The sequence below is a fragment of the Bombus affinis genome, unplaced genomic scaffold (genome assembly GCF_024516045.1).
Source record: "Bombus affinis isolate iyBomAffi1 unplaced genomic scaffold, iyBomAffi1.2 ctg00000075.1, whole genome shotgun sequence".
In the NCBI taxonomy this organism is placed as follows: Eukaryota; Metazoa; Arthropoda; class Insecta; order Hymenoptera; family Apidae; genus Bombus; species Bombus affinis.
In genome coordinates this window covers 381870-408696 of record NW_026108825.1, presented here as the reverse complement: position 1 = coordinate 408696, position 26827 = coordinate 381870, and the positions used below count along the sequence as shown (strand labels likewise).

Below are 26827 nucleotides of genomic sequence, written 5' to 3'. Positions count from 1 at the left end.
GGCGTGGCTTGCCGCTTGCGGCAAATTTCCAGTTTATTAGATGAACATGCAGAAATCTGCATGATAAGAAAACTCTGTTAATTTTAATTCGCCTGGCGTAAGAAAACTACGGGAATAAAAAAACATTTTCTACTTCTTCGCAACTAATTTTTCAATTTATCTGAATCGGCAGCCACTCGCTTATTTATGAAAGGAATAATTCCATAACGCGAATTTTATTCACTTTGAATGCAGATTGACAAACATTCCACTAATTGTTCTAAAATTAAATTCGTAACAAAGTTCTCTATTTATATTTAAGTTTATCGAGAGAGCTAGTTGTTCCATCTAAAGAACTGTGTTAATATTAAATACCAAAGTGGTTTCCAGAGGTAGGAGAAAATCAAAGGTAAAGGGAAATCAAGCAGGAAGATTGTATCAAGAAGTAATGTATTCCGTGACCGTCAGTTAAGCGTACAGTGGTTGCTTCTCGTGTCAACTAAGTTTGACATAGTACCTCAAGTTTCTTGGAAATGGTGTTGCTAACACTTACCGTTTCTCATTTGCATCAAACTAGGTAAAGGTGGGCCTTGGTAAACTGCTGAATAAATTTATTTTAGATTAGCAAAATAAAAAGTGGCGAGTCATTACTGTCTCTCTCTTTCTCTCTCTCTCTCTCTCCCTCTTTTATTTTGAGTTTAGAAATGTTTAATAAATACTTACAGTCGATGGATTTGTTTGCTTTGAATCTCTTACGTAGATTGCCAAAAGAACAGTTAAATTTGATTGGAAACTAATAATACCACATCAAACACGACTATTTATTTACATGGCACACGTCATACTAATTATTCGAGAAATTCTATTATAATAATTGTCTCCTCTAAATTGTTTTTTACGATGTTACTTGAACAACGTGCACGTGTTACTTCGACAATCTGGACTTTTACGACATTTCCAAATTTTTCAATGCCAGTTGTGGTTAACAGCTGGACGTTTTATTGCTAAGATTTTCCGCTGAGATTGCGTCGTGCAAGGTCCTTTAATACGCACAAGAAATACGAAAAGCGGCAGTAAATCGAGACTCACGGGAATCCATAAAAAGGATTCACAGAAACCTTACGATACCCTTGACGTTTCCAAATTTCGTAAGTTTACCGCGATCTTCGCGATTAAAAACGTATGTAGCTCCTTCTATTTATTGTACGAAGGGTAAGCTTGCTCCTCCTTTCTGTGTAGAAGAAACTGGAAAAAAAGAGAGTATCAGTCCCTCTTTGGACTTTGTCCCTTTAAATAAGATGCAAATAAACCCGAAATAAATTATTCCAGAGCTCTCTTATACAGTTGGATCTTATTATTAAAATTTTGTAAGTCACGCGAGACACAAATTGTTGCTGTTAAATTCTCATGACGAATAGTAAAGAGCTTGTTAAGAAAAAAAAGGGCGGAGCCTCTTGTAGCTCTGGAATATTTAATTCTGTTCTTTTGTTTATCTTTAACAAATGTACGTGATTTATCCAGGATTTTAAAATGATTGGTAAATACTTTCTTACTATTCCTGGTATTCGGCTTCGAGCTGTTCGTTGGACGTTGAGTGAAATCACTCGAAGTCACGAAAGTCACTCGATTATCGAGTACCCTCAGCATCTAGCGAAAAGAGTAGAACGGTGAATACGCTGTAGACCTTGTCAAATAAACAGGGGCTTACGAAAGTATTGTATCTGAATACGTCTCATAAAAAAAATTTTATAAACATGTTGCGTGTATTATAAATTATTTTATCTGTTAAATTGCACATTTTCCTTAGCAGATTTAATTTTATAAAGTTACATACCGCTTGTCTCGCACCATTTTAATTTTCTTACCCTTATATCCACGTTCCAATTGATTATTCGATGCAGAGATAAACCTAGCGTCACGATTAATTAAAAGAATCATATTAAATCCATTCAGCCATTGTATCATGTCCATATTATCATAATCATCGTACTATATTTCTACTATATTTCTGTGATATCTGTTGAAATATTATCTTCCACTTTATCCTATATATTATCTTCATTTAATATCTACCCAAGTATAAATATACGCTGATTCATTAATATTACAGCAAAGCACGGCTTCCTTGATGACGATCAAATATCAGCACACGTTCCTTGAAACATAATAACTTTATTAAAATCCAGCCAAGCGACTTCATCTTTTTGGGGAAGTTAGAAAGATTAGATTACTGGATGACGTGTAAAGATAATTTGAAGAAATAGCAATACGGTTGGAATTTCGAAATAGGAAGTAAAGGTCACTTTTTACGTCTTTTTTATCTGGGCCTGTAGTAAAATTTAAACAACACATATTATATCAGTTAGACTAGACTACGGATTTTTATATAAATTCATATTTTCGAGAATGCAATTAAGAGAGAAGAACCTCGGTAGAAAATTGTTTTACCTAACAAGTATTAGAGAAATCATAGTACTTTGAATATTTTAACTATTTTTTATATTATTATATATATAACGTTCAATAATTGGATAGTTCCGGGATCGATTCTGAAGTCTGAAAATCGAGTTTTTTTTATTATGAAATAATTAAAAATACAAAAATAAACAACAATTAATATGCGTCTATAACAATAAATAACGATAATTATCAACACGGGAAATAACAAGTCTTTGGTAGAATGTATACCTGAAAATCGAGAATCGATTTTCAACGTCCTCAGCTACCGATATTTCTTCTTCAATCTTTAAATCTTAAATCTTCAGTCTTTAAAATCTTAAATAACTATTCTGTAACCTTGCCTGTCTCTAATGTAACTCTCTGTCCGTCCGTTTGGGAAAAACGTGCTTCTTCAAATGGTCGTCCGTAAAACAAAGGAAGATCGTTCTATCCGTGAAACACAGCCTGTCGTGCTACCCCTAAAACAGAAAGAATCTCTATCCTACATGAACTCTAGGGAGTTTACATCTCCCCTCCTCGTGTTGATAATTACATCGTTAATTATCTTCTCTATAAGGGATCAGCTTACTTGAGTGGAAGAAATTCCCATCAGATCTCCGATTACCGTTATCCACTTCATATATGAAGTTTGAAATCCTTCTTAGAATTTTGAGAGGTCCTTTCCTAATTTCTTCCAGCTTATTTCTATTCATTTTGTTTCCGTTGTGGGTGAAGCCTATATCACCAATTTTAAATTCGTGTTCTCTTCTTTTTTTATCGTATTTTTGTTTGTTGAGTTCGAAATTTCTTGTTGAGTTTTTGAATGCTTCTCCTCTGTCTCTTTTTAGGTTTATCTTATTCTCCATTATTCCCTTAGGGACGATTTCAATCATTTTTCCATACAGTAAATGATTTGGGGCAAATCCCGTTACACTGTGTCTGGTGTTATTGTACTCTTCTACGCTTTCTTCTGCAATTTTTGTCCAGTTTCTCTTTTTTTTCGAATTGATCTTACATCTGATGCTGTTTACTAATGTCTGACTTACCCTCTCGTTTAGTCCATTGGAGGATGGACAGTCTGTCGAGGTGAAAATTAATTTAATGTTCTTCTTTCTCGCATACTCGAATTTCTTTGGATGTCATTACTGGGTATCGATCTGCACGGATAATTTTTATGGAATCAGTTTCTCCAATCTTCATATTGTCCCAAAATTCCCATTAGGTTATTTGTTGACTGTATACTTTCTCTTTCGATTTTATCTTGGATTTCGATAGGTAATCCAATGACAATCAGGTGCACCCTCACATCTTCAGGCATTCTTCTTTTTACTTCTTTTACTTCCAATATTAGTCGTTCTTTCTCTATTGTATATTCTATGAACGAACCTGAAAGGTATATAAAATTGTAAGCATATCGTATTACCGACCAACCTTTACTCTTAACCTTTGAGTGCTGAATACTCGCGGCCTATGCCGTCCGTACTTACAGCGCGTATCTAGCGCTGACGATCGCTATGGACGAAATAATTTTTCGGTAGATTGAACTCTGTTGATTGACTATTCAAAGCACAAATCGTTATAAGTTATAGCAATTCTTTTGCGCGATATTAAATGATTGAAGAAATTTTTTAATTATTTTTAATTATTTCTTATAAACATTGAAATTTACAATTAACTAGAATTTGGGTAACAAACTAGAAAACTAAATTTAGTAAATAGAACACAAGTTAATAATTTAATTGTATGTGAAAATCTCAGTGCTTGAGAAAACTAACAAAACCATATGTAGAGTTTTCTTACAAGTGGTGATCACTTCAACAATAAGGAGACACTATTGGCATTTGTTTAATGCCGTAAGGAATGCATTTATATTTATTTCACACAAATGTAGTAGTATTACTTCTACGTAGGTGTTTGGAACAATTGAGAAACCCATACATGTGTCGTTAGTCCATGCCAGTCACTTACAGAAAACGAGTATATATATCCTTAGTCCTTACTGATAGCTTTCACCAGACACCTATATGGGCCCACAGCACTCAAAGGATTAAAAGTTTTGAGAAATGCTTCCTCCAATCTTCCCAGTTGTGTCCTTCAGCTTTCAGCAGATTCCTTTGGTACTGCTTTCTTTCTGCTGTTTTTCCTAGATACTTTCTTAAACCTTTGACTTTTTCCTCATTACCTTTTATTTTGTATCTTTTGCATTCCTCTTCATGCTCCGATATCCAGTCTGTGGCTTTTCGAGTTCCTTCAAATTGTTCTATATTGAAGTTTATTTCCTCTATTTCCCTCTTATCTCATTTTCGGAGAGTCTCTAGAAGTTTTACCATGTCAATTTCCGTCTTTGTTTTTCTTGTGCGAGTTATTTCTGCTTCCTCTAAGACAATGTCTCGGAATGCGAAGCTTGAATCCGTATTGATATACAATGTTGCTGTCTCGTCATCTATTGTGAGTTTAATATTTCTACATTGGCCTACCTTGGTTAGACTGTTTGCGACCTTCTTCACTATTGGTAAACTGAATAATTGTTGATGGTACTTTTCTTCTTGATATTCCGGGGGGAAAATACAGCATATTTCGTCTTCTGGTCTTCTGATAGATTCTATATCTTCTCTATCTTCTACTGTTTTGCGTTCTCGTTCATGACGACGCGTAGGTTAACTTTCAGCAACATGGCGTAGGGAAAGTCGATTTATAAGGTTCAATAATTGGATAATTCAGGGATCGATTCTGAAGTCTGAAAATCGAGTTTTTTTATTATGAAGTAATTAAAAATACAAAAATAAACAATTAATATGCGTCTATAACAATAAATAACGATAATTATCTACACGGGAAATAACAAGTCTTTGATACAATGTTTACCTGAAAATCGAGAATCGATTTTCAACGTCCTTAGCTACCAATATTTCTCCTTCAGTCTTTAAAATCTTAAATAACTATTCTGTAACCTTATCTGTCTCTAATGTAACTCTCTGTCCGTTCGTTTGGGAAGAACGTGTTTCTTTAAATGGCCGTCCGTAAAACAAAGGAAGATCGTTCTGTCCATGAAACACAGCCTGTCGTGCTACCCGTAAAACGAAAAGAATCCCTATCCTACATGAACTCTAGGGAGTTTACATATATATGTATGTATATTTTGCGCAATTTTGCATTTTTAAATTTCCTCTAAATGCGCGAAAGTTCATAGTTCATGTACGTAGGACGATGACGTTGTTCAGTTACAGATATGTTGAACATTTTATCGAAATTGGTTGATCAATGGAATCAAGTAACAGACATCGAAAGATCTTTGCTATTTTCTTCTTCTTTCGACTAATTGCAATTTCTTCGAAATCTTTTTACACTTGGTCTATTAAATTAATCCTTCCAAATTGTCAAAAAAGAAGAAAAATAATCATGTCATGTTACAGTGCTAATGAAATGAAATTTCAAAATGTTTCATGTAGCGCGTACAATATGGACATACAAGTTTCCTATTGAAAATGTCAAAATACTTATGAAAACTTTATATCACGTACGCTGTCCCGCTTATCGTGGCCAATTTAATTAATACGAAGCAAAGGATCGTAAGATCATCTTGAATCAGAAGACACACGGAAATTGGCAAGCGTAGACGGAAATTCGGGACGATAAGTCGAGACGAGAGCAAGGAAATTGAAGTAGAGCTGAGGCAGATACCAGTTGTGTGGAATAGAAAGGATTCCAAAATGGTAGATAATGATACGAGGAAAGCCGGGTTACTCAATTATCCCGATTAATCGACTGTAATGTCTTCGAGGATGTCGCTAATTAATTATCAAAGTCCACGAAAGCTTAACTCGACGAGGATAAACAAATGTTTCATATGGTCGACCAGAGATAATTAATTTTCCTTAATCGCGTTCGTCGAGCCAGCAGAAATTGGTTGGTTGAGTCTAGCGGAAGACAACTTGGATCTCTTCGTCGCGCCGCAGGAAAATCTGTGATCTTCTCTCCACGTTTTTCTTTTTGTCCCTTTTATGTTCGATGGCGGATCAATATTTCCCAAGTGGCGGATTACAGGCCAGGCGTACCAGGAACTGCTAGACGAAGGTACGAGCTGCTTGGAAGCTGCATTAGCTTGGTAGCTTGTGGAATAATCCGCTTGAAAAGGACCTATTCCGCGTGGAAACTCCGGACGCACAAAACGCTGAGGAAACGGCAACCCCCTTATGAATTATTCCATCCCTTTTCTTGTATTTGAGAATTAAAGCACCAGTTCGTAGCCTGGTAGCTCTTGACCATAAGTTGAGTTCTATCGAATGTTCCATATTCTTCGACCGACTACAATTTCGGACAGAAATAAACGAACAGATAGTGGAAATAGGTATCGCTGAAACATCGTTGAATTAGGCCGCAATGGTTAGCTGGAGTTTTTGAAATTGTTGAGATTTTAGTGCCGAAGCACTTTTTGATCGACGCTTATTTTACATAATTTCATCAGTTTTGTCTATTTTTTGTTTTGTGGGATTAATCGATCTAATAAATAAGCGACTAGAAAATACGGCTTGTTTACACAAAAGAGTAGACGTGTAATTACAATAATTAGGTAAATAATCTATTGCACTGCAAGGATATATAATAAATAAAATTTAACACATTGTTGACCGGAAATTTTACTGAGAATTTATCTCATGTCATCGGTTATTGTTTCGTAATTGGACGTGAAAGTAAAACAATATAAATAAACTTTAATAAATTTTATATATTTTTATTTCAACTTTTAATATTTCTTTTTCGTATGATAAAAAGTGTAACAATCATCTGCGTGTAATGGTGCACAATTTGGCCATGAAAACACGAGTTAACTCGTGACCGGTCAAAGATGTGTTAAGTATGTACGACAATACTGTAATTCAATTAAACTTCATTAACTGTACGTGTCTGACTTGAACGTATCTCATCTACTTCCGTTTCGACGAAAGCAAAGAGCTTCATATCGCAACAAACTGTTATATGAAACGAATTGAAAGTCTGATTTCGTTTGAAGGCAAAGGAACATTCTATCTGCTGTGTATGCATCGAGTTAACTTTAATGATCCAAAACCAGAGTTTCCGGGAGGAATCTCGTATCGTATGCAAATGTGACCACAGTTGTTACAAACGTGAACTAACAAGCGCATTGTAACGTTAAACTGGTTGAATAATGCAGGCAACTGATATCCGATACGAACATTAAGCAATAGGTGGTTTAATTTTCGAATAAACAATGTGGGAAATTTAAACAAATTGGTTTTGTGTTTCTGGCCAGCGAAATTGCTCTGACTGACTGACATTTCGCATCGAAATCGCAGAATGGAGATGTTCATGTTTCTTCGAACGGTGGTCAGGTGTCTGATATTTGGAGAGGTGCACGGAAGAAAAATAGCGTGAGATCTCGAGTATCGATCGAACGTGGAATTCATGACGACGACGTGGAAAGTCTTTGGAGAAGAATAAGAAACACATTGGCCATGATGGCACCAGAAAGATGGAAGTAGAAGTCTGGTGAAGAATCGGTCACGTCTAGAAGAAATGGCGCGCGTGACTTGACCGCGCAAAGTGCCCGTTAAAAATGAGAAACTGTGTCCCGATCCTCAAAACGAGCAACCAGACGCGAAGGCTAATTACCGTGGCACGAAGCGAATAAGATTAATATTGGGTCAACACTGAGGATAACTATGGAGTTTCAAAGAAAACTATTTCGCGAATTTACCTCGTCGAAAACAACTTATCGCGAATCTAGATTAAAATTACAATTACGAAAGGGCGAGAAAGACGGACATTTAATCGATATTAATTAGCGTAAGAAAATTAAACAAGTTGTGAAATTAATAATACGCCCTGAAACACCCGTAAAATCTAAATCGAATATTGAAATTAAATAAAAACAAATTTAATAGTAAAATTAATAAGATTTTTATCATAACATTTTATCTCTACATATTTTTACATACGTTTCAAAGGAAATAATAATTCAATACTTTCTATACGATTGCCCTGACTTTTGACCAACTTCTAAAGACCCGCCTTTCCTTTTGACATATTTTCGTGGAGTAATTAATCGTGAGACGAAGACCTCTGATCCTGCTCTCGATCGATAACCTTTCCACTAAGCAGAAGAATCAAGGTTCATCTCCGTGATATTTCATTCCCTCTGCTCTCTGCCTGGCGCGTCAGCTGCTTTCGTCGGTTTCCAACGGAACCGTATAATTTTTCTGTGGAACAGTCGCGCCATCCAAAAGAACGAGCATTACGTAGTAGAGGCTCATCGAGAAATTCTCTTCGTAGATAGGGGAGAAAGTCTTTTATCGTATGTTATACGAAACTTGTTGAATAATTAATTAATGAGGTAATGAGATGTAATGAAACACTATTATCATGATTCGATAACTAATCGTATACTTCGAGCATGTTTATGAAGCGTATGCTTGCAATAAATATTTTCAAACTTCTACGTACATTTACAAATTCTTTTAACATTTCACCGATACAATCGGTGTAAATGTGTTTCATTGTGGTTTCAACGAAATTTCAAAATGTGTAGATTGTTTCCTGTCGTTGATAAAAATAATTAAAAATAATTGTACGTACGAAACATGCGTTTCTGGTGGTATCGTACCACGAAATGCAAATCGATCCTATATAGAGACGTATAAAGCACTATGCTAATTGCACTAAATCCTACACACGGTGCAAAGGACAGATCAGCAGCTGTGTCAAAGCGATATGGCTAAGAGATATTTGTTACATGATCGATAAATACCTCGTTAATGAGAAAATCAAATACGACGGTCAACTGGTCGCTTTTCATATCAATAATTGCCATTTCCAGAAGATCTAATTAGTAACATAAAATAATAGGACGAAAGCACTAAAACGGCGAAACGTCAACTCTAGTAACAAGAACGTGACAGGAAGTTTCAATGACCAGTCGATCAAAATCGAGTTTGTCGTCTGAAACGCGTTCCCTTTTTGATATTTACCTTTATCCTTATCGGCGAGGATAAATGAAATTTCTTTTTTATCGAATCTTAAATACATTAGCGATACATTCTTTTTAATTACCACGAGCTTGTTTCCAAATTCAGTTACTCGAATGACAATCAATGGATTAAAGCTCTTTGCCGGTCGCCGACAACATTATAACGCAATTCCCTCGATAAAGTAGCTGTCATTCAGCCGCTTGTACCTCGTAGACGATGAATCGACAGAATTTAACGCCTTTGCCGAGACAGTAATGTAATTCGTTAGTTTAGTAACTCTATTCTTTCGCGGACGTGAAATTATTTACCTGAAATATGAAATTGCTAATTGGGAAGAAGATAGATGTAGAAGGAAGGTTCTGTATTGACAAATTAAAGCACCCCTAAGATAAACCCAAGAAAAAGAGAGGGAGAGACAGACAGACAGGGAGATAAGTAAGAGAAATCTAACCCAAACCTAACTCTTATAAATGTTTCTTCTCCACCCATATTTAATTATTGTTTGAAACGCTTCAATTTTGTAAAATGAAATACTCGTAATAAATAATTCTTATCCTCCGGCATTTTTAATTTCTGTTTGATACATTTGAACGTATTTTAATAAAATATTCATTACGGTACATGACTCTTATATTTCAATATCTTTAATTTCTGTTCGATACATTTCAATTTCCTTATTTACACAATATTCATTATAATACATAATCCCGGTAAATGTTTTTGCGATTATATCGTAAAAGAAGTATATTTAATAAGATCGTGAAGTTGTAGATCTCATGATAACCGTGTTTACAGCAGCGTTAATTTTTATTCAACAACAAATAAAGATATAGGTCGTTCATGATGTCATGTTCGTAAAATTTTGCGTAGGTATTCATAGTTCGTTATTAAAACAGATTTTTTCTTTTCGTCTACGTATTTTTTCCTCGTTTTCCTGCTTCCGTCGGTAAACAGACGAATGTTCGACGATGTTATGAAAAAGTATGATATGCTCAGGGAAAATAAAACACACGCGCGTTATTTTGAAATGAATATCACGAACGTGTTAGTGCACGTCGGTGCTTCCAGTAGTTGATATCAGCTGGATTTATTACCAGAAAATGACGTTGGAAATCTCGGCGTTGCAATGATTAAAAAGAATAGTCTCAACGAGATATTTTCTGTCGAAAAATAAACCTTTGCCAATGGTTAGCTTTTCCCCGCCTTTGACTGTATACAGCCATCAACGAGAAAATCTCGAAGTAGTGCGAGTTAAGGGATGAACTGAAATTAAAAGTTTTCAGTGGGATTGAAAATTTGATTAAATCGAAAACAAGGTAAAAAGTTTTCGCTATATCAGGGCTATCATACCGCGAATGGTAGTACAGACGTGCTGCAATTCCGTCTCTCCCTTCGTATACCTTTTTTTATTACTGATCTTTGGCATCGTTAGGCTATTTTTTATTGATTGAACTACTCTCTTTGGTGTTCCTGTTTCTTTATCAGTAAAACTTCAGTTTAGTGCTCTCATCCAGGCTTTTCTTCTACCTTTTTTTTCGTATTTTATTCGGTGATATTCTTGATCTATTCTTATTCTTCGAATTTCGTGTCAGTTTTGTTTTTTATTGCTTTGTTTGTTATTTTTTTTTTTTTTTGATATTTTATTAGAACTTGTTTATTAGAACATGTTTTAGCGTCAATTTCTTTTCTCCGGAGTGTCTCCCTTTTGCTTGATAGAATCTGCATCTCTGATAGCGAAAATCGTTCTACTTTCCAAAGAAGGTCCCGATAGTCTGTTTATTTTACCAATCTTGGATAGACACTGTCTGTGAAAGTAGGTGAAACTACTAAGAATCCCCCGGAAAGTTTCGCAGTGATCAAGTGGTCGACAATTTTGGTGAAAGTAACCACTAAATAACCAGGAAATGGACGTCGTCCACAGAAGGTGATTTGTCAAGGAAATAATTGCAAGTTTACACGGCAGCGTCTACAGAGAGACTGATTAGAGAGACAGATTATTCTCCGCCATCGATGTAGCTAGTGGACACTGTCCAAGAAAACAGTTGGAGCTGGAAGTGCACCCACGAGGCATTGAGCCATGGAAAGATTTTAGTGAGGATGAGCGGTAACTGAAGTTGCTGATCGATGGAGTGAACATTGCCCAGGGCAGAGATTCGAGTAAGGGTTAGTTATTACAAGTTACTAGAGAGAATAGCTTCGGATATTTTAGCTGATTTACAGAGAAAAATCTGACAGATTCGAAATTTGCATTCGATCCCAATAACAAAACTTGGATGAAACTCGAGGGTGCACTTTGTGGGCTTGAAAAACAGTCACATTTATAATTGCACATTCTTGTTAGTCGCGATAACTGGAGTTCAAGGGATGAAACCACCCTCCAGAATACGACACGAGAGGAGAACATTCTATTAACAAAACTTGAGTGCTACTTAATACGTTGGAAGTCAACATACAATTTTCTAAAGTGTACAAAGAATCATGGTCACAAATTTTATTCATAAATGAATTCGATGGTCCATTCCAAAAGTAAAATAATAATTTTTTATTAGAAAGAATAATGGAACAGTCCGTTCATCGTTCGACCCGCCTGTGTACATTTAAGAGGCAGAGTTTTCCATAAAAATGCGGCAATCGAGGGATGCGCGATCATAGCCAAATAGATTTGAAATTGATATGGAAACGGAAGGTTTCCGTTGCAAATCATGTTAGCTCAATACGTTTATCAGCTGATTGACAAATTCTGTGATCACTATCCGTAGAAATTTTCGCTCGTTCTAATAATCGTCGAAGATATAATTCTAATGTAGTATCGTGGGCAAAAGGCCCAAGATATCGGCCGAACCGTATACAAAGTGGCGAGAACCGTGGCGCCGTCGAGTACATCAATGTGTCGTCTGTCCTTTCGAGTGGACAGTTTTGTGGAAAGAGTCTGCGTGACCCTGGCCACGGGGTTTCGGGACACGTGTTCGATGGGACGAGAAAAGACAAAGAGACGCTAAGGGTAGAGTTAGTTGAGACGCTAGCGAGAACGAATGCAAAAGGCGTACAGTATGAGTTGAGAAGCGAGAGCGTGCGAATGCAGATGCCGAAGACGAGAGTTGTAGAGTTGCTAGCGTTGTAGAGAGATCGAGTTGTTAGAGTTATAGAGTTGCGAGAGTGATTTGAGTGGAATAAGACTTTTGTGTTTTAGTTCAAGTTGAACATTTATCGTTCTCTGTCCAATTAATCTCTGTTATTTTCATTTATCTTAATAAATAGTATTAGGAGAAGTTTACAAATCTAAATTATCCTAATCTTATCCTTTTTTTCCGATACTACACTAATTTGATTCCAATCTCGCGAATATTGCAATTTGGGAAGCTAATGAAAGACAGGTGCTTGCCAATTTCAATGGTGTATTTGCTCGGTTTGGTTCTATATGTTCTCTCAATTTCGTTATGACATCGTGCAGAAATCAATTCCTAACGATCACCCTTTATATTCACGCGGAAATTTTAATCGCATCCAAATGTTTTTTGCGCTTTAGAACTAAATTAAGATTATCCACGAACCTTTAAGAACTTTTTCGACTTCTTCGGCAGTTCGCAACTTTCACGAATTACTTTCGTAGGACGCTGAACTTCAACATCAGCACGGCACTTGTTCCTTTCCGTTCGGTTCATTTGTACACGAACTAATGAACGGAAATTTCGATTTGAAAGTTCAAATTCTGTACCTAATTGAAAAAGTTATATTCTGGAGATTGTCACAAAGTGGATAAAGTTTCTCGTTAACTTCGTACCTCAAGATATCCGTCGTGATGAGTTTTCGCGTTACCAGAAGGAAGAATGCGAAGTGGAACACTTCTGTAGCTAAAGAGTTAGAGAAATGGTCGCAATAGATTTGTCAAACCCTGATTCTTCTCCTTAGATATAATCAAACCACAAAATCATAGAAAAATTATCGAATTCACGCCATTTATTTTTTTTAATTTTTTACTTGGGAAAGTACTTTGTTATCAAAGATGGCTATAACGTGTCTGAAAGGTATAAGCAAATTGCAGGTCGATTATCGCGAAGATATAGTCAGTTATTTATCTCGTTGATTGCATAACACAATTTTTAAAACATTTGACTGTAACAAGAGACGAAGACAATAGGATGATCAAACGTACAAATGAAATAAACTAATTTGACAGTATTTTTATGTTACTTGGATCGAACTATGCGTAGTATAATAATTTTATTCATAAACTTACATTCAGAAGAAATATATTTTAGTCTATCTCTGTTCACAATGCCTCGCATATGTTTGCTATGTTAAGAAAAAAGTTGTATTATCAAATGATGACACTATGCATTTAAGGATTAATAATTTATACCCAAAAGATTACCTCGTGTACTAAGTGGTTTCGCATGTTCTTCTACTTCCAGGAAGCGGTATTTACATTTTAGAAAACCCTTTAGCCACGCGAACTTTGCCTTAGAGTCCCGCTTTGTGAAGCTTCGCGCGAACATTCCATAAATTATAGACCAAAGAAAACAGCCTGCCTTGAAAAACTACGAAACCAGCGCCATTATGTTTCTATAGTGTATCGTGCATTTACTCGCCTCAAATAGCTTGAATGTATCGTAGTATTTTATCTACGAGCCTATTACCAACGTATTACGAACGTGTATTGAGAATATCTCTTTCATATCAGAAAATTTTCAGCTTTTACACACCAAGGAAACGATCCACCGATGCAATTTCTGTGACACAGGGACGATCGTTAGGGAGAAGTTAAACGATCCCATAGCTCATAAAAGAATATAACAGAGAATATGGTCGATAAATATACGTAAAGTGAATTTCGGATCGGATCTTCCCTGTAATGGTTACCTCTTAACAGTCCCCCATTTCCTTCGACGCGGCGATGTATCGTTCATCTTCTTCGTTAGGACGACGTCTCGCGACACTGTGCATGGTTCTACAAATCATTATAATTCGACACAACATTTGCGAACTTGCGTGAATATTCCATTCAAAACGCTTTAAAGTTTAATCGAAGCTGAGACATTAATTAAAGTTACACAAGCTGTGGAATATCTCCGCATTGCAAACGTGGAAATAGTATGTTCATCTATCGATACTTAATGCTAGTTCATCCGTAAACACGACATCGACAATACATCAGGAACTTTTTTCTAAAAGAGCACGCTTCAAACTCACAAGTTCCGACTAGTAAATAATTAATGGAACCTAAACCATAGCTTGGACTTTCCGAATACCAATTTCTGGTTACCCCGAAATTAATGGGCCACCATTCGGTTTCCATTGCAATATCATCTGCAGTACAGAACGCTATGAATGTATTGGAGCTTCTATATAGGTATTGGTTTCTACATACATATGTATATTATTGATTAAAATGTTCCCATACGCTGGTGCGTAAGAACACTCTTGAAGATATTTCATTTGTGGTTTATCTTAATATAGTTATTACCATTATACATACACGTTGCGTCGATACGATTATCTTATTTGAAATTATACATCTTTTTTCGTTAGAAATGTCTTCCCTTCGTATTAAATATAAAAATATTTATTCCAACGCATTGTCCATTGTCTTGTTAAAACGAATAAAAACAGAAACGTAACAATTGTATGAGCAGGAATCAACGTCATTATTTAACTCGTAGAATATACTTGAAATTAATCGATATATTTTAATACCGTTGTTATCACTCGGATTAGCTCGTTCTAAGAAATAAGCTAGCTCGTTCTAAGGTATTTGTCCATTAGTTTCTGGAAAGTGTTCTAATGTTTGTACACAGAGAACCTCCAAAATAAGCACATCTCTCATATTCGACCAAAGTTTTTACTATTCTAAAACAGAATTACAGTGGAGTATGTTAGTATGAATATAATTGGTTTTAGAGCGTGATTCAGGTATTCGTTCCAGATCGGCTAAAAAACAAATTTATCATTCAATACACATAAGATTGAAATACTATCGAGTTAGTTTATTAATTTTTCTGTATCGTATATCCGTGTATAATATCAAACTGGGCAAATTTCCTATAACAGGTACAGAGATTCCAACACTCGTGAAAAGGATAAATCAATATCGTAATATCAGCTGCTTTTATTGTGTATTGATTCTATACATGAAACCAGATTATCGCCTTTAAGAATAAAAGAATAAAATCGCGTTTTTCGCACGACTGGTCGAATTTGAACGTGAATGAATTTGCGTGGCCCATTAGAATAGATCGTTGAAACGTAGTTATACATACATTGTCCATTTTTCGGCCATACTTCATCGGCAATCGGTTTCAGTCCGTTGATCGTGGCACACCATAGAATATGTATATGACAGACGTATTTTTACAACGTTAAATCTGCGCATCGCAATCGCCATTTCGCTCGTCGCGAGTACGACCAGGATTGTCGTTATTAAAAAATTACATTTAGTCGCGTCCCGCTGCGTTATATTTACAACATGACACCTGTTACTCTCTGTCGCAACGAATTCACGGCATTTCAGTCCGAAGCAATTTCGAATAATCACTTTCAGCGACAAGGCGGATAATATTCGCATAACGTCATTAATATCAATTATTGCAAATACTACTGCAACTATGAATGCAATGACAATCCTTTTAATTCCGTGTGCGAGCTATAGTAGTAGGGCGATTTCTAAATGCCTGTCGATATTTGCCAAATTTTGTATATTTTACTTATGCAAAGAAGAGTATAATGATAATAGTATAGTTTATAAAATTGTGTATCGCTTGCATACCGGAACAAGATGATTTTACTAGTGCATTATCGGAGGGAGTTACATTTTTAATAATTATAATATTTCTAATAGTCTATGTGATTGGATTATGTCAAACTTGACACATTTCCGTGGCATTCTGTTTTCCGTAAATTTACTTCAACTGATAGAGTCTGACACAAGGTATACTCCTTCTATCACGATCATTTCTCTTTGCGATCGAGAAATTCCAAAACCGCAATTCAATTTCACCCTACCATATTCCGAATGTCGAGGGCATGGTACTGGTGCCATTAACGGGTCTGAAACTAGCAGATTGAATGTTTCGATCGCAAGTATGAGAGTTATTTTTCAATTGCTCTAAGAGAACGTAATACGATAGTTCTCCTTTCATCTGGGATTGTAGACGATTAAAAAAACACTTTGAGGACTACATCTTTAACACGATACTTGTAACAAGATGATGAGGAAAAGTGGGCGACATTTATAGTGTATCATTCAACAGGTCAAAATATTCATACACAAAAAGATTTACAGCTTATTTTTCAATTAATAAACAATTTAATTTTGCGGTAAAAATTTATGAATTACGGCTTTTTCTCTTTATTTTACTCGAACTTTACGTCCCTTGTTCCTGAGAAAATAAACGACGATAGAATTTCCATTGTTATATATTTAATTACTATTTGACTCAAAATGAGAAACGCGAGATGTGAATAGAATGAAGAGAAAGTTTCATCAGCTGATTCATCGATCTATGCAGCTATCGGTGAATTTAAAATGATTTTCGAATAACTATCCTGGATAAATATTTATTTCGAAAATAATTCGTTAACCAACTATGTATATTAAAAAATAAGCCTCGAATAATATTTTTCTATATAAGCGTTTCTTCATTACCTTCACGTTTGACATGTAATATATAAAATCCTATAAATATCGTCCACAGCTTTAACACCCTGTATATCCTTTTATACCATGGCCAGGGTTGCTTTACGTTTCACTGACTGTTTGAAAACTAAGTTGGACTCTTTTAACGCATGGCACGAAACTCGTCACACGTTGTATTCGCTTCAAACTCGTTCACGAAGTTCAGGCGTAAATCTAGTCTGATTCATGGGACATGGAACATCGCGCTGAAGCTGCAGAGATCTTCGTAAAATTCTACAAACAGGGAATCGAAAGGAATATATTACCAGTCACGAAATCACGAAGGCGTGATGAAATCGTTGGAAATGTTTGTGAAATAACGAGGTTTCAGCGCTTCTGCGACGTGGATAAATTAAACTCAGATGGTGCAATTTCTTTCGAACGCAATCGATTTCGTTCCATTTCTCTTATTTATCAAATCCGTGAAATATCACTTCGACACCACGTTTAACTTCGCCGGTAACGAAGCAAGACAATACGTAGTTTCACAGACGGGAGAATCGTTATGGGGAGCCATAAAGTTTCGAAGAATACGATCGTGCAAGATACGCGACTCAGCTCGTGAAATTTACACATACGTTCATCGATGGTATCGTTACTACGTATAAAACACTGTTTCCTAAGAAGATAAGAAATTCCTTTGGAAATCAAACGATGTAGAACGAGATTTCATTAATTCGTGTGTATCTGCGTTTTACTTCATTAGAAGAGCTAGAACTCCTTTTCAAGTATCGTTAAAGCGATATCGTTAGTATTCGATTGGTATCAGGACATCTATTACACATTCGATTCACGTGGAAATTAAACTGACCAACTCTATCAACTTTCATTGTTCGACTTCTGAAAAATTTTTTCGATAACAGTCGTCTATATTGGTACGAAACTGAAAAAACTTTTAGAAATTGGAATTACGTATTCAGCTTGCCTTCAGAATTATTTGTTCTTTTGAATGCTGCTACTTTACATTATAAACCCTTACATTATGATAGTCAATCTGGAATTATCTTTCCAGCTGTAAATTTTTATATTGAACCATTCGTTCATTTCACCATTAGGTAGTTGAGGACTGCTGCTATACATGTCAACAATAGTAACCTTTTTCCATGGAAAATTGACTTTCTAAACAATTTGTAGCTTCTATTATAGTAGCTTCTATTCTAATTACTTTTGTATTGATTTCTCGTCAGAATATGAAGTTTCGAAATAGCATCGACGAGCATTTTCGAGTCGAACAGTTCTCAACAGCGTCACGCAGGCTGATTCTTTACCACACTTGTCTCAACAAAATTTTTTACATAAAAACTCTGTTCTTTACTAGATGTTTATAATATCTGACAAAAAATCTTATTTTTTTTAATTTAGGAAAAGAGACTAGACAAAAACAATAAATAATTATAATATTTGAACTGAACCAGGAAGTAGGGAAAATACTAAGGGATATTTGGTAAACAGACTTTTATTCACATCGAATTCCCTGATATTAAGTTTCTGGAAAACTGCATATTATATATATTTTTAAAATGTTTGTCCCGAATCCTCATTCAAACGCCGCACTGTAGAAGCTGAGAAAGTGGCCTGCAGACGTGCAAACGTAGCCCGCAAGCGTGCGAACGCGGCCAGCAAATTCTGATTTTTGTCCTAAATCCTCATCTAAATGCCGTACCGTGCAGCGTTCGAAGTTCTCGCTGTCGTTGAGTTTATATCAATTTAAAATGGTAGAAAGGTCATATAGCAACGCGATCGATCTGATTAGTTTTTATTGTGCCGCGGTTCGTTATCGAGCATCCAGATATGGACGCGTGGGTTTTGCATGGGACAAAAGGAACGGCGTATCGGAAAATGAAAAATCACACTATAGCGCAAGGCTTATTCCTTTCCATTTCCAACTAAAATATTTTGAATGATAAATATAAAAGAGACTTATTTATTTATACAACGTTTGAAAATGAAAATAAAATACATAACGCATAGTTACATACATAACGCATAGACGTGGATTTATTCTTTTACAGATGGCTTTGAATTCGAATGTGACGAGCCTGGTCCAGGAGAGTGGGTACATTCCATACATCCATCGCCCGGAAACCTACATAGTACCTGGGATATTTTTAATAATCCTGATAGTGGGTGTATTTGGGAACGGACTGATGATGATTACATTGGGTGCAGATTCGGCTGCAAAAAATACATCCACTATCTACATATTTTCGTTGGCTCTGGGCGATATTTTGGTAAGAAAGTACAATATGTGTATATATTATCTCTAATGTATCATTTAAGACCGACGTTAAAAAAAAGGATCTCTGACGTCGAATAAAATGGAAAAAGATTTCGTGCACGTTTGAGAAACGTTCAGATGGACAAGACGTGTCGAAAGTTTCCTCTCGTAAAATATAAAATGTATTCAAAATTTCATAGCATAAATTTTGTAAAAACATATTTCTACATGAATAATTAACTGGGTAGAATTAAACTAATCTACTATTATTCTTGCAAGCCACAATCAAAAGATTCATCAGCTTACTAACACGGAAGGGATAAATATTTAATTGTACTTCTTGTGGTTATGATTCATACATCTTGAAAAAGCCATCTGCTACCCATTGTATTCCGCGTCTAAATATATATAATAAATCAAAATGAATGTCCAATAAGTTGGAAATAAATTGCGACAAAGCTGGAATGGTAAAAACTAACAATCCATGAATATTCCGAATATAGATGAGAAAAATCTTTCCTTCCTTCGTCGGGATCCTTTTTTTTACATTTCGATTTCCCGTCAATCGGAAAATGTTGCTAGGACCCCATGTCATTTGTATCCCGGCAATATATCGAATTTATTCAGACTGTCGGATCGCGCGTATAAATCTGTCGCGAGCGAACATCAGAACATCCGGTACTTTCTCCGTCATCGATTTCGCGTAGAATGTAAGTAGGTACGATAACGCACGAAAGCATCTGAGGGCCCATCGTAGAAAATTTGTCTGGATATATATTATGACAGTTTTATTGTCTTTACCGACTGTCGTGGTTATATTGATAAAATGTATTATATCGTACAAATACGCAGACATTACTCTTTATTATCACATATAATATAGAAGAATTTAAGTCTCCTAGAAATGTATAATTATTCTTGTATAATACAATATATTTTTATATGATATAGCGATTTCTGTGAATTGTATGCTTGAAATAAATATCTTGTAACTTCTATACATGTTTTTTAGTTTGTTACATATATTATCAATATGATCATAATGGTCTAGTAACGAAATTTCAAAATTTTTTCTATCACACACGTAATACGTTCATAAAAATCTCTAGTGTATTTTCGAGCTATCGCGGGGAGACGCGGTCGTTAGAATACGCGTCAACGGGAGTCGTAAATTCCCGTTACGATTAGAATGATCGACACCACGAATAGTTCGATCCCCGTATTTCGATTAAGATAATAGGGGTGATTCAGGTATGATAACACTGTGGCTCACAGAGTTAAAATATATATTTCCAACACTTAGTATACACGATTGAGTAGATATAAACACTTAATAACTTATCACGCTGCGATCATATAGATATGAAAGTAGCACGGTATGAGACTTAATGTTAGAAGTTAGGCGTTAGATCTTTGACAGTGGTAGGAAATTCTGAGAGATATAGGAACGGTGAGAGTTATGCAGGAACTCTAGTCACCGTGAGAGACGATGGAAAACACTGAAGCTTATTCTAATGTGAATACGGAGGAAAGCTTGGTATGGGTGTGCCCTTTGAACGAAGAACGCGGATTCGTTGCTTACATTTTTAGTTAGTAAAGTGAGGGCAATAATCCGCGATGTCGATTGGTTGGGACCAATGTTAGGAAGGAAGAGAGGAGGAAGAAACCTCCTACCAACTTGGGTCCTAGGCGACATTGTTTACAGGGAAACTCAGATTTTTCGTTAGGTATATCTCCGCTTTCTTCGTAATTCTTAAGAGCACATAATAAACCCAAGGACCTTTCTAAAAACCGGCCGAAAACTCTTCTGGAATTAGAAAGTCTTTTCTGGCAAACAGATGTGCTTAGGCCATGTGTGCGAACAATGCAGCTAGAATTGCAACTTTATAGTGGGTCCTTGGGCCTATGGAGTGTTAGAAGGACGGCAGGTAGACCGCTGGTTGGCAAGCCGCGCGGGATGGCGTGCAGATGTGTTGCGCGACAGAACATCTAGAAATATTCAAATATTTTCATAAATAATTTCTAAAAGAAGCACATGCTATATGAGACCTTGAATCAGACGTTAAAATTCCGTTGTTCTGGACACGTAATCGTGGACCAATAGCGAGTTCGATTATAAACGCGCTTATTTTCGTGGATATCGAGCTTACTTTATGATATATGTAGCTATACATCTTGATCCATGGACAATTTATAGCCGGACGGAGAATAATCAAAGATTAATGCGATCCATACGATATCATCTGTGAAAATCATAAATAAATATTTTCTCGATTATAGTGTTCGAACGATCATGCTTAAACAAAAAGAAAATGTGTATTTCACGATTAACACTGAGAAAAAAGTGCAACACCATAATTGAGTGTTCGATCATACGACGAAATTTGTACATCCCGCATGAAATTGCAGAAAATTCGCTTAATCTACATTTTTTATTATAATATTCAATACAAAACGTTCCTGTTAATATCCCCCTTTTATCTCGAAATTCATCAGAGACGTCCGTATTACAGACGAAATTTAGCGAGTTAATGAGGGAATCTTTTTTTCGCAAATTGAGTGAACGTTACACAGTATGATAAAAGGACGTGGGATGTGAATTCATCACGAATAATTTTAATAGATTTTTCTGTATCATAATCGCGGATTGTTTTTATTTTAATTTTCTCGATAACAATGAATCCTGATAAATGTTTTCCTAATAATTTTACTATATGCTCGATGCCGTACAAATATAATATCAAGTATTGTTTATTTTATCGCTCTCACCTATCGAAATGTCGAAGGCGTCGTTTTCAACGAAACAGATTTTCAAACGTTTCCCATATATTCGTAGAATTCAATCAAATTTCGCAAAATTACAGAAAAATATTCAAATAAAATTTCGATAAAGGGTTTTCAACGAAACAGATTTTAAAACGTTTCCCATATATTCGTAGAATTCAATTAAATTTCGCAAAAGTACAGAAAAATATTCGAATAAAATTTCGATAAAGGGTAGATTGAATAACACGAGTACAATTGACCGTGGAAATACAATACAATAAAATACACGTGTATATTTTTAATTTTAATTTTCGGTTATTTCAGGTGATCCTAACGAGTGTACCACTCACGTCTGTTATATTTACATTCGATTCATGGCCGTGGGGACAGACAGTTTGCAAATTATCGGAGTGCGTCAAGGATATTTCAGTCGGTGTCTCAGTTTTCACTCTGACCGCGTTATCAGCCGAGAGGTAAGTTGTCAAACCCAGTTACGGTTGAGGAAATTGTTGTCTCAGGGATAGGCTGGTCGTCCTAACTTTAGTGAAGTTCCGCCCCATTAATGGACCAATCGACTCTTTAATCAGTAATCGAAATGAAATCTCAAACGTCCAATTTCCTTTTCGCTATTAAGAAAATCAATTAATTTACATTAATAAGAAAGTTCAACGTTAAAATAAAGTATAACTGAAGAATTCATTTAATCAGACATCATTTAATCTTAACCCTGCAATACTGCATTTATAAACAATCCAATTAACGCTATATTGAAAATTACATATCATTTTATTAACACAACGCTTATTTCCAACAAACGATACGTTGCTAAATAATTTTGATTTCTTCCATGTCAAATAATTATCAGGATCTATCTGCATATTTGAATTAGTATCGTTAGTGACGTTTAATAAAACAGAAGGCGTTAAACACCCTTGTCCAATAGTAATAAATTTAGTAATAAAGCAAATAAAATAAAATAATAAATAAATTGTAAAACAGAAATCTATATATAATCTAAGATTTCTATCTTGCCAACATATTAATATTACAGTTGGTACATTTGTTGCACGAGACAGCTCGGAACGTATAAATAACAACCATTTCTCAACAGTAATAAATACACGCACAACAGCCATCTGTAAATGAAACATTTAAGTGGGGTATAAATTACTCCGTTCTATAGTATTTCAGGGTTAAGGTTTCAATAAAAATTGATTTACAAATAAAAGAAAGATATGCTCGTGTTGCATCGTAGGTACTACGCGGTCGTAAATCCTCTTCGGCGCCATGTAGCCGGGATGAAAGCAGTACCATTGGCGCTACTAATAGCTTGCCTTATTTGGGTGCTGGCGATTGTTTTGTCGATGCCTGCTGCTCTCTTCTCTGACGTGATGGACGTCGACATAACAACTAACTCCAGCATCCACATCTGTAACCCTTTCCCCGTGGAATTGGGTGAGTATCTCACACGCTGAAATATTGGACATTTCTCCGTGTTTTCATTTCACACCCACGAAGTCGTATTAATTTATTTCTCGTTCTGAAACGCAGGGGCAAGCTATAGGAGAGGGGTGGTGCTGTTCAAGTTCCTGGCCTATTACATCATTCCCCTATTCATCATATCAGCATTTTATTTTCAAATTGCACGACACCTTCAACTGTCCACCAGGAACATGCCCTGCGAATTATCTGCAATGCAGCGGCTGGAGCAAATTCGATCACGCAGAAAGGTAGAGTGAATCGATATTATTATGAAATTATACAATTTTCAAGTAAATCTAATTTTGACACAAAAGTTCTATATTTGGTATACAAATATTTGGTATACAGGTATACCAGTGAAAAGGTGTAGAACAGAGAAATTGAAATTGCTACCTGTATGATATTTTTATGAAATTACGCTGCTTATATATGCAGTCAGCTTGGAAATAAATTTAAATTGTAATAAATTGTTACTTAGACTGTGATGTAAATTGAGTTACAGCTATAAATTATTTACTTTGAAAAAATTTCACACTCATCATGTACCCGAGTAACAAGGTGCAAGAAGAAGCGGAATTAATTTAGCGCAAATCTCGAGTCGATGGTGCAATTGTTATAAACTATACTTTACTTACGCAATCTTCGATACGATCAATAATAAGATTATGTAATACGACCTTAAGCCAATATACGGTTAAGCATCGATGAAACAAGTCTAGTCCAACAACTAGAAGAAGGCGTTCCATAACTTCCGGGATAGAATGCTAATTATAAATCATTATAGATCGGGATATTCTCTGGCAATATCTTTAGCATGTAATCCAATTTCACTTTCCGTATTGTATTTGAATGAAAAGTGACGGTCGATCATCTTAAAGTACATCGACGTATCAATGACCAATGAAGTTTCTTCAACGAGCCAACTCTACGTCTTCCTCGTTTCTGTTGTATATAAAACAATAATTTATTTGAAAACTTCGTACACAATTTAAGATGAATATCGTTCGCATATTTGATCAAGTCTTTCGACCAATTATTATTTCAATCGAAATGTATTCCTTTTTATGCAACGTGAGTACAATGGCTTGATCTAATACACCAAGTCAGTGTATTAAAATACTCGATAACAGAAAGTCTTTGTTGTCTGATTTAAAAATCACTTCACAGGCGGCTCGATATTCTGATTCACTTCGACTAATTCGATAGAAGGTGGCATCGAAGCGTGTCTAGCGAAGATACGACAGAACCTTCAATAACCACGGTTCTTACTTCTACTTTTCCAATGTTTTCATCCGTCAAATGCATTCAACCGTTCTCTATTCCATTTTGATAACAAAGAGCCATTTCGTAGTAGTAATAACGGTAGCTATGTTTCGTGAAAATAGAGTTTCGAGATTAATACAATTTCATGGAACAATTCGGACAAATAATATAATCGATTGGCCTATAAATACAGCGATGACAAATCACCTCTAGATAACGGCTGAGAATTACGCCTGGACGAGAGATTCGATTTAACTACTATCCGCTGGCAATCCATACCAAGACACGCTGTATGCGAATCAAAATGATCCATTCGCTCGAACGACTACGAGTTATCGCCTCTTTATTTTTCGTAGATGCTAGAACGCCTGCACTCTTCCCAGATTTGTTCCTCGGCTGTGAAAAGACTATTTCTCTTGGCGACGTTTTCTTCCAGCTAATCTCCATTTATCTTTCTGATAAAAAAGACTTCTGCGAAAGAAGTTAAATATCGAACTTGAGAATTTATTTAACGTAATATTTCAAAAGTTGAGGCAAAGGCGTATTATCTAACGACAACGGTGTCGAGACGTTGAAAGCATATTTACAGGATCAATTGAGCGATGACTAAATCTGCTAAGGTCGCGGTCGATCTGAGGCAGATACCTGCGAAATCTTATTATAGATATTGTAGTATCGGGAAAAAGGGATAGGATTAGGATAATTTAGATTTGTAAAATTCTCCTAATACTATTTATTTAAGATAAGTAAAAATAACAGAGATTAATTGGACAGAGAACGATAAATGTTCAACTTGAACTAAAACACAAAAGCATTCTATCCCGGAAGTTATGGAACGCCTTCTTCTAGTTGTTGGACTAGACTTGTTTCATCGATGCTTAACCGTATATTGGCTTAAGGTCGTATTACATAATCTTATTATTGATCGTATCGAAGATTGCGTAAGTAAAGTATAGTTTATAACAATTGCACCATCGACTCGAGATTTGCGCTAAATTAATTCCGCTTCTTCTTGCACCTTGTTACTCGGGTACATGATGAGCGTGAAATTTTTTCAAAGTAAATAATTTATAGCTATAACTCAATTTACATCACAGTCTAAGTAACAATTTATTACAATTTAAATTTATTTCCAAGCTGACTGCATATATAAGCAGTGTAATTTCATAAAAATATCATACAGGTAGCAATTTCAATATCTCTGTTCTACACCTTTTCACTGGTATACCTGTATACCAAATATTTGTATACCAAATATAGAACTTTTGTGTCAAAATTAGATTTACTTGAAAATTGTATAATTTCATAATAATATCGATTCACTCAACCTTTCTGCGTGATCGAATTTGCTCCAGCCGCTGCATTGCAGATAATTCGCAGGGCATGTTCCTGGTGGACAGTTGAAGGTGTCGTGCAATTTGAAAATAAAATGCTGATATGATGAATAGGGGAATGATGTAATAGGCCAGGAACTTGAACAGCACCACCCCTCTCCTATAGCTTGCCCCTGCGTTTCAGAACGAGAAATAAATTAATACGACTTCGTGGGTGTGAAATGAAAACACGGAGAAATGTCCAATATTTCAGCGTGTGAGATACTCGCCTAATTCCACGGGGAAAGGGTTACAGATGTGGATGCTGGAGTTAGTTGTTATGTCGACGTTCATCACGTGAGAGAAAAGAGCAGCAGGCATCGACAGAACAATCGCCAGCACCCAAATAAGGCAGGCTGTTAGTATCGCTAATGGTATTGCTTTCATTCCGGCTACATGGCGGCGAATAGGATTTACGACCGCGTAGTACCTACGATGCAACACGAGCATATCTTTCTTTTATTCGTAAATCAATTTTTATTGAAACCTTAACCCTGAAATACTATAGAACGGAGTAATTTATACCCCACTTAAATGTTTCATTTACAGAGTGATTTGAGTGGAATAAGACTTTTGTGTTTTAGTTCAAGTTGAACATTTATCGTTCTCTGTCCAATTAATCTCTGTTATTTTTATTTATCTTAAATAA

At 35.7% G+C, this 26827-nt stretch overlaps 1 protein-coding gene and 3 long non-coding RNA genes across 8 annotated transcripts in view; 1 reads left to right on the top strand and 3 right to left on the bottom strand.

Moving 5' to 3' along the window:
- The window catches only part of LOC126927110 (uncharacterized), a 332444-nt gene that overhangs the window by 282339 nt on the left and 23278 nt on the right, over positions 1–26827 (top strand). The window lies entirely within an intron of this gene.
- On the bottom strand, positions 413–5608 carry LOC126927126 (uncharacterized). Of its 2 annotated transcripts, none has more exons than XR_007715180.1 (2): positions 5284–5608; positions 413–2535 (listed from the first exon to the last, which is right to left on the bottom strand). It is a non-coding gene; the product is annotated as an uncharacterized LOC126927126 (long non-coding RNA). The 2 variants fall into 2 exon arrangements; XR_007715181.1 differs by having other exon boundaries at positions 413–2134.
- Positions 13452–14357, bottom strand: LOC126927155 (uncharacterized). Its single transcript, XR_007715226.1, has 2 exons — positions 13777–14357; positions 13452–13697 (listed from the first exon to the last, which is right to left on the bottom strand). It is a non-coding gene; the product is annotated as an uncharacterized LOC126927155 (long non-coding RNA).
- Positions 18971–23535, bottom strand: LOC126927144 (uncharacterized). Its single transcript, XR_007715216.1, has 2 exons — positions 21282–23535; positions 18971–20397 (listed from the first exon to the last, which is right to left on the bottom strand). It is a non-coding gene; the product is annotated as an uncharacterized LOC126927144 (long non-coding RNA).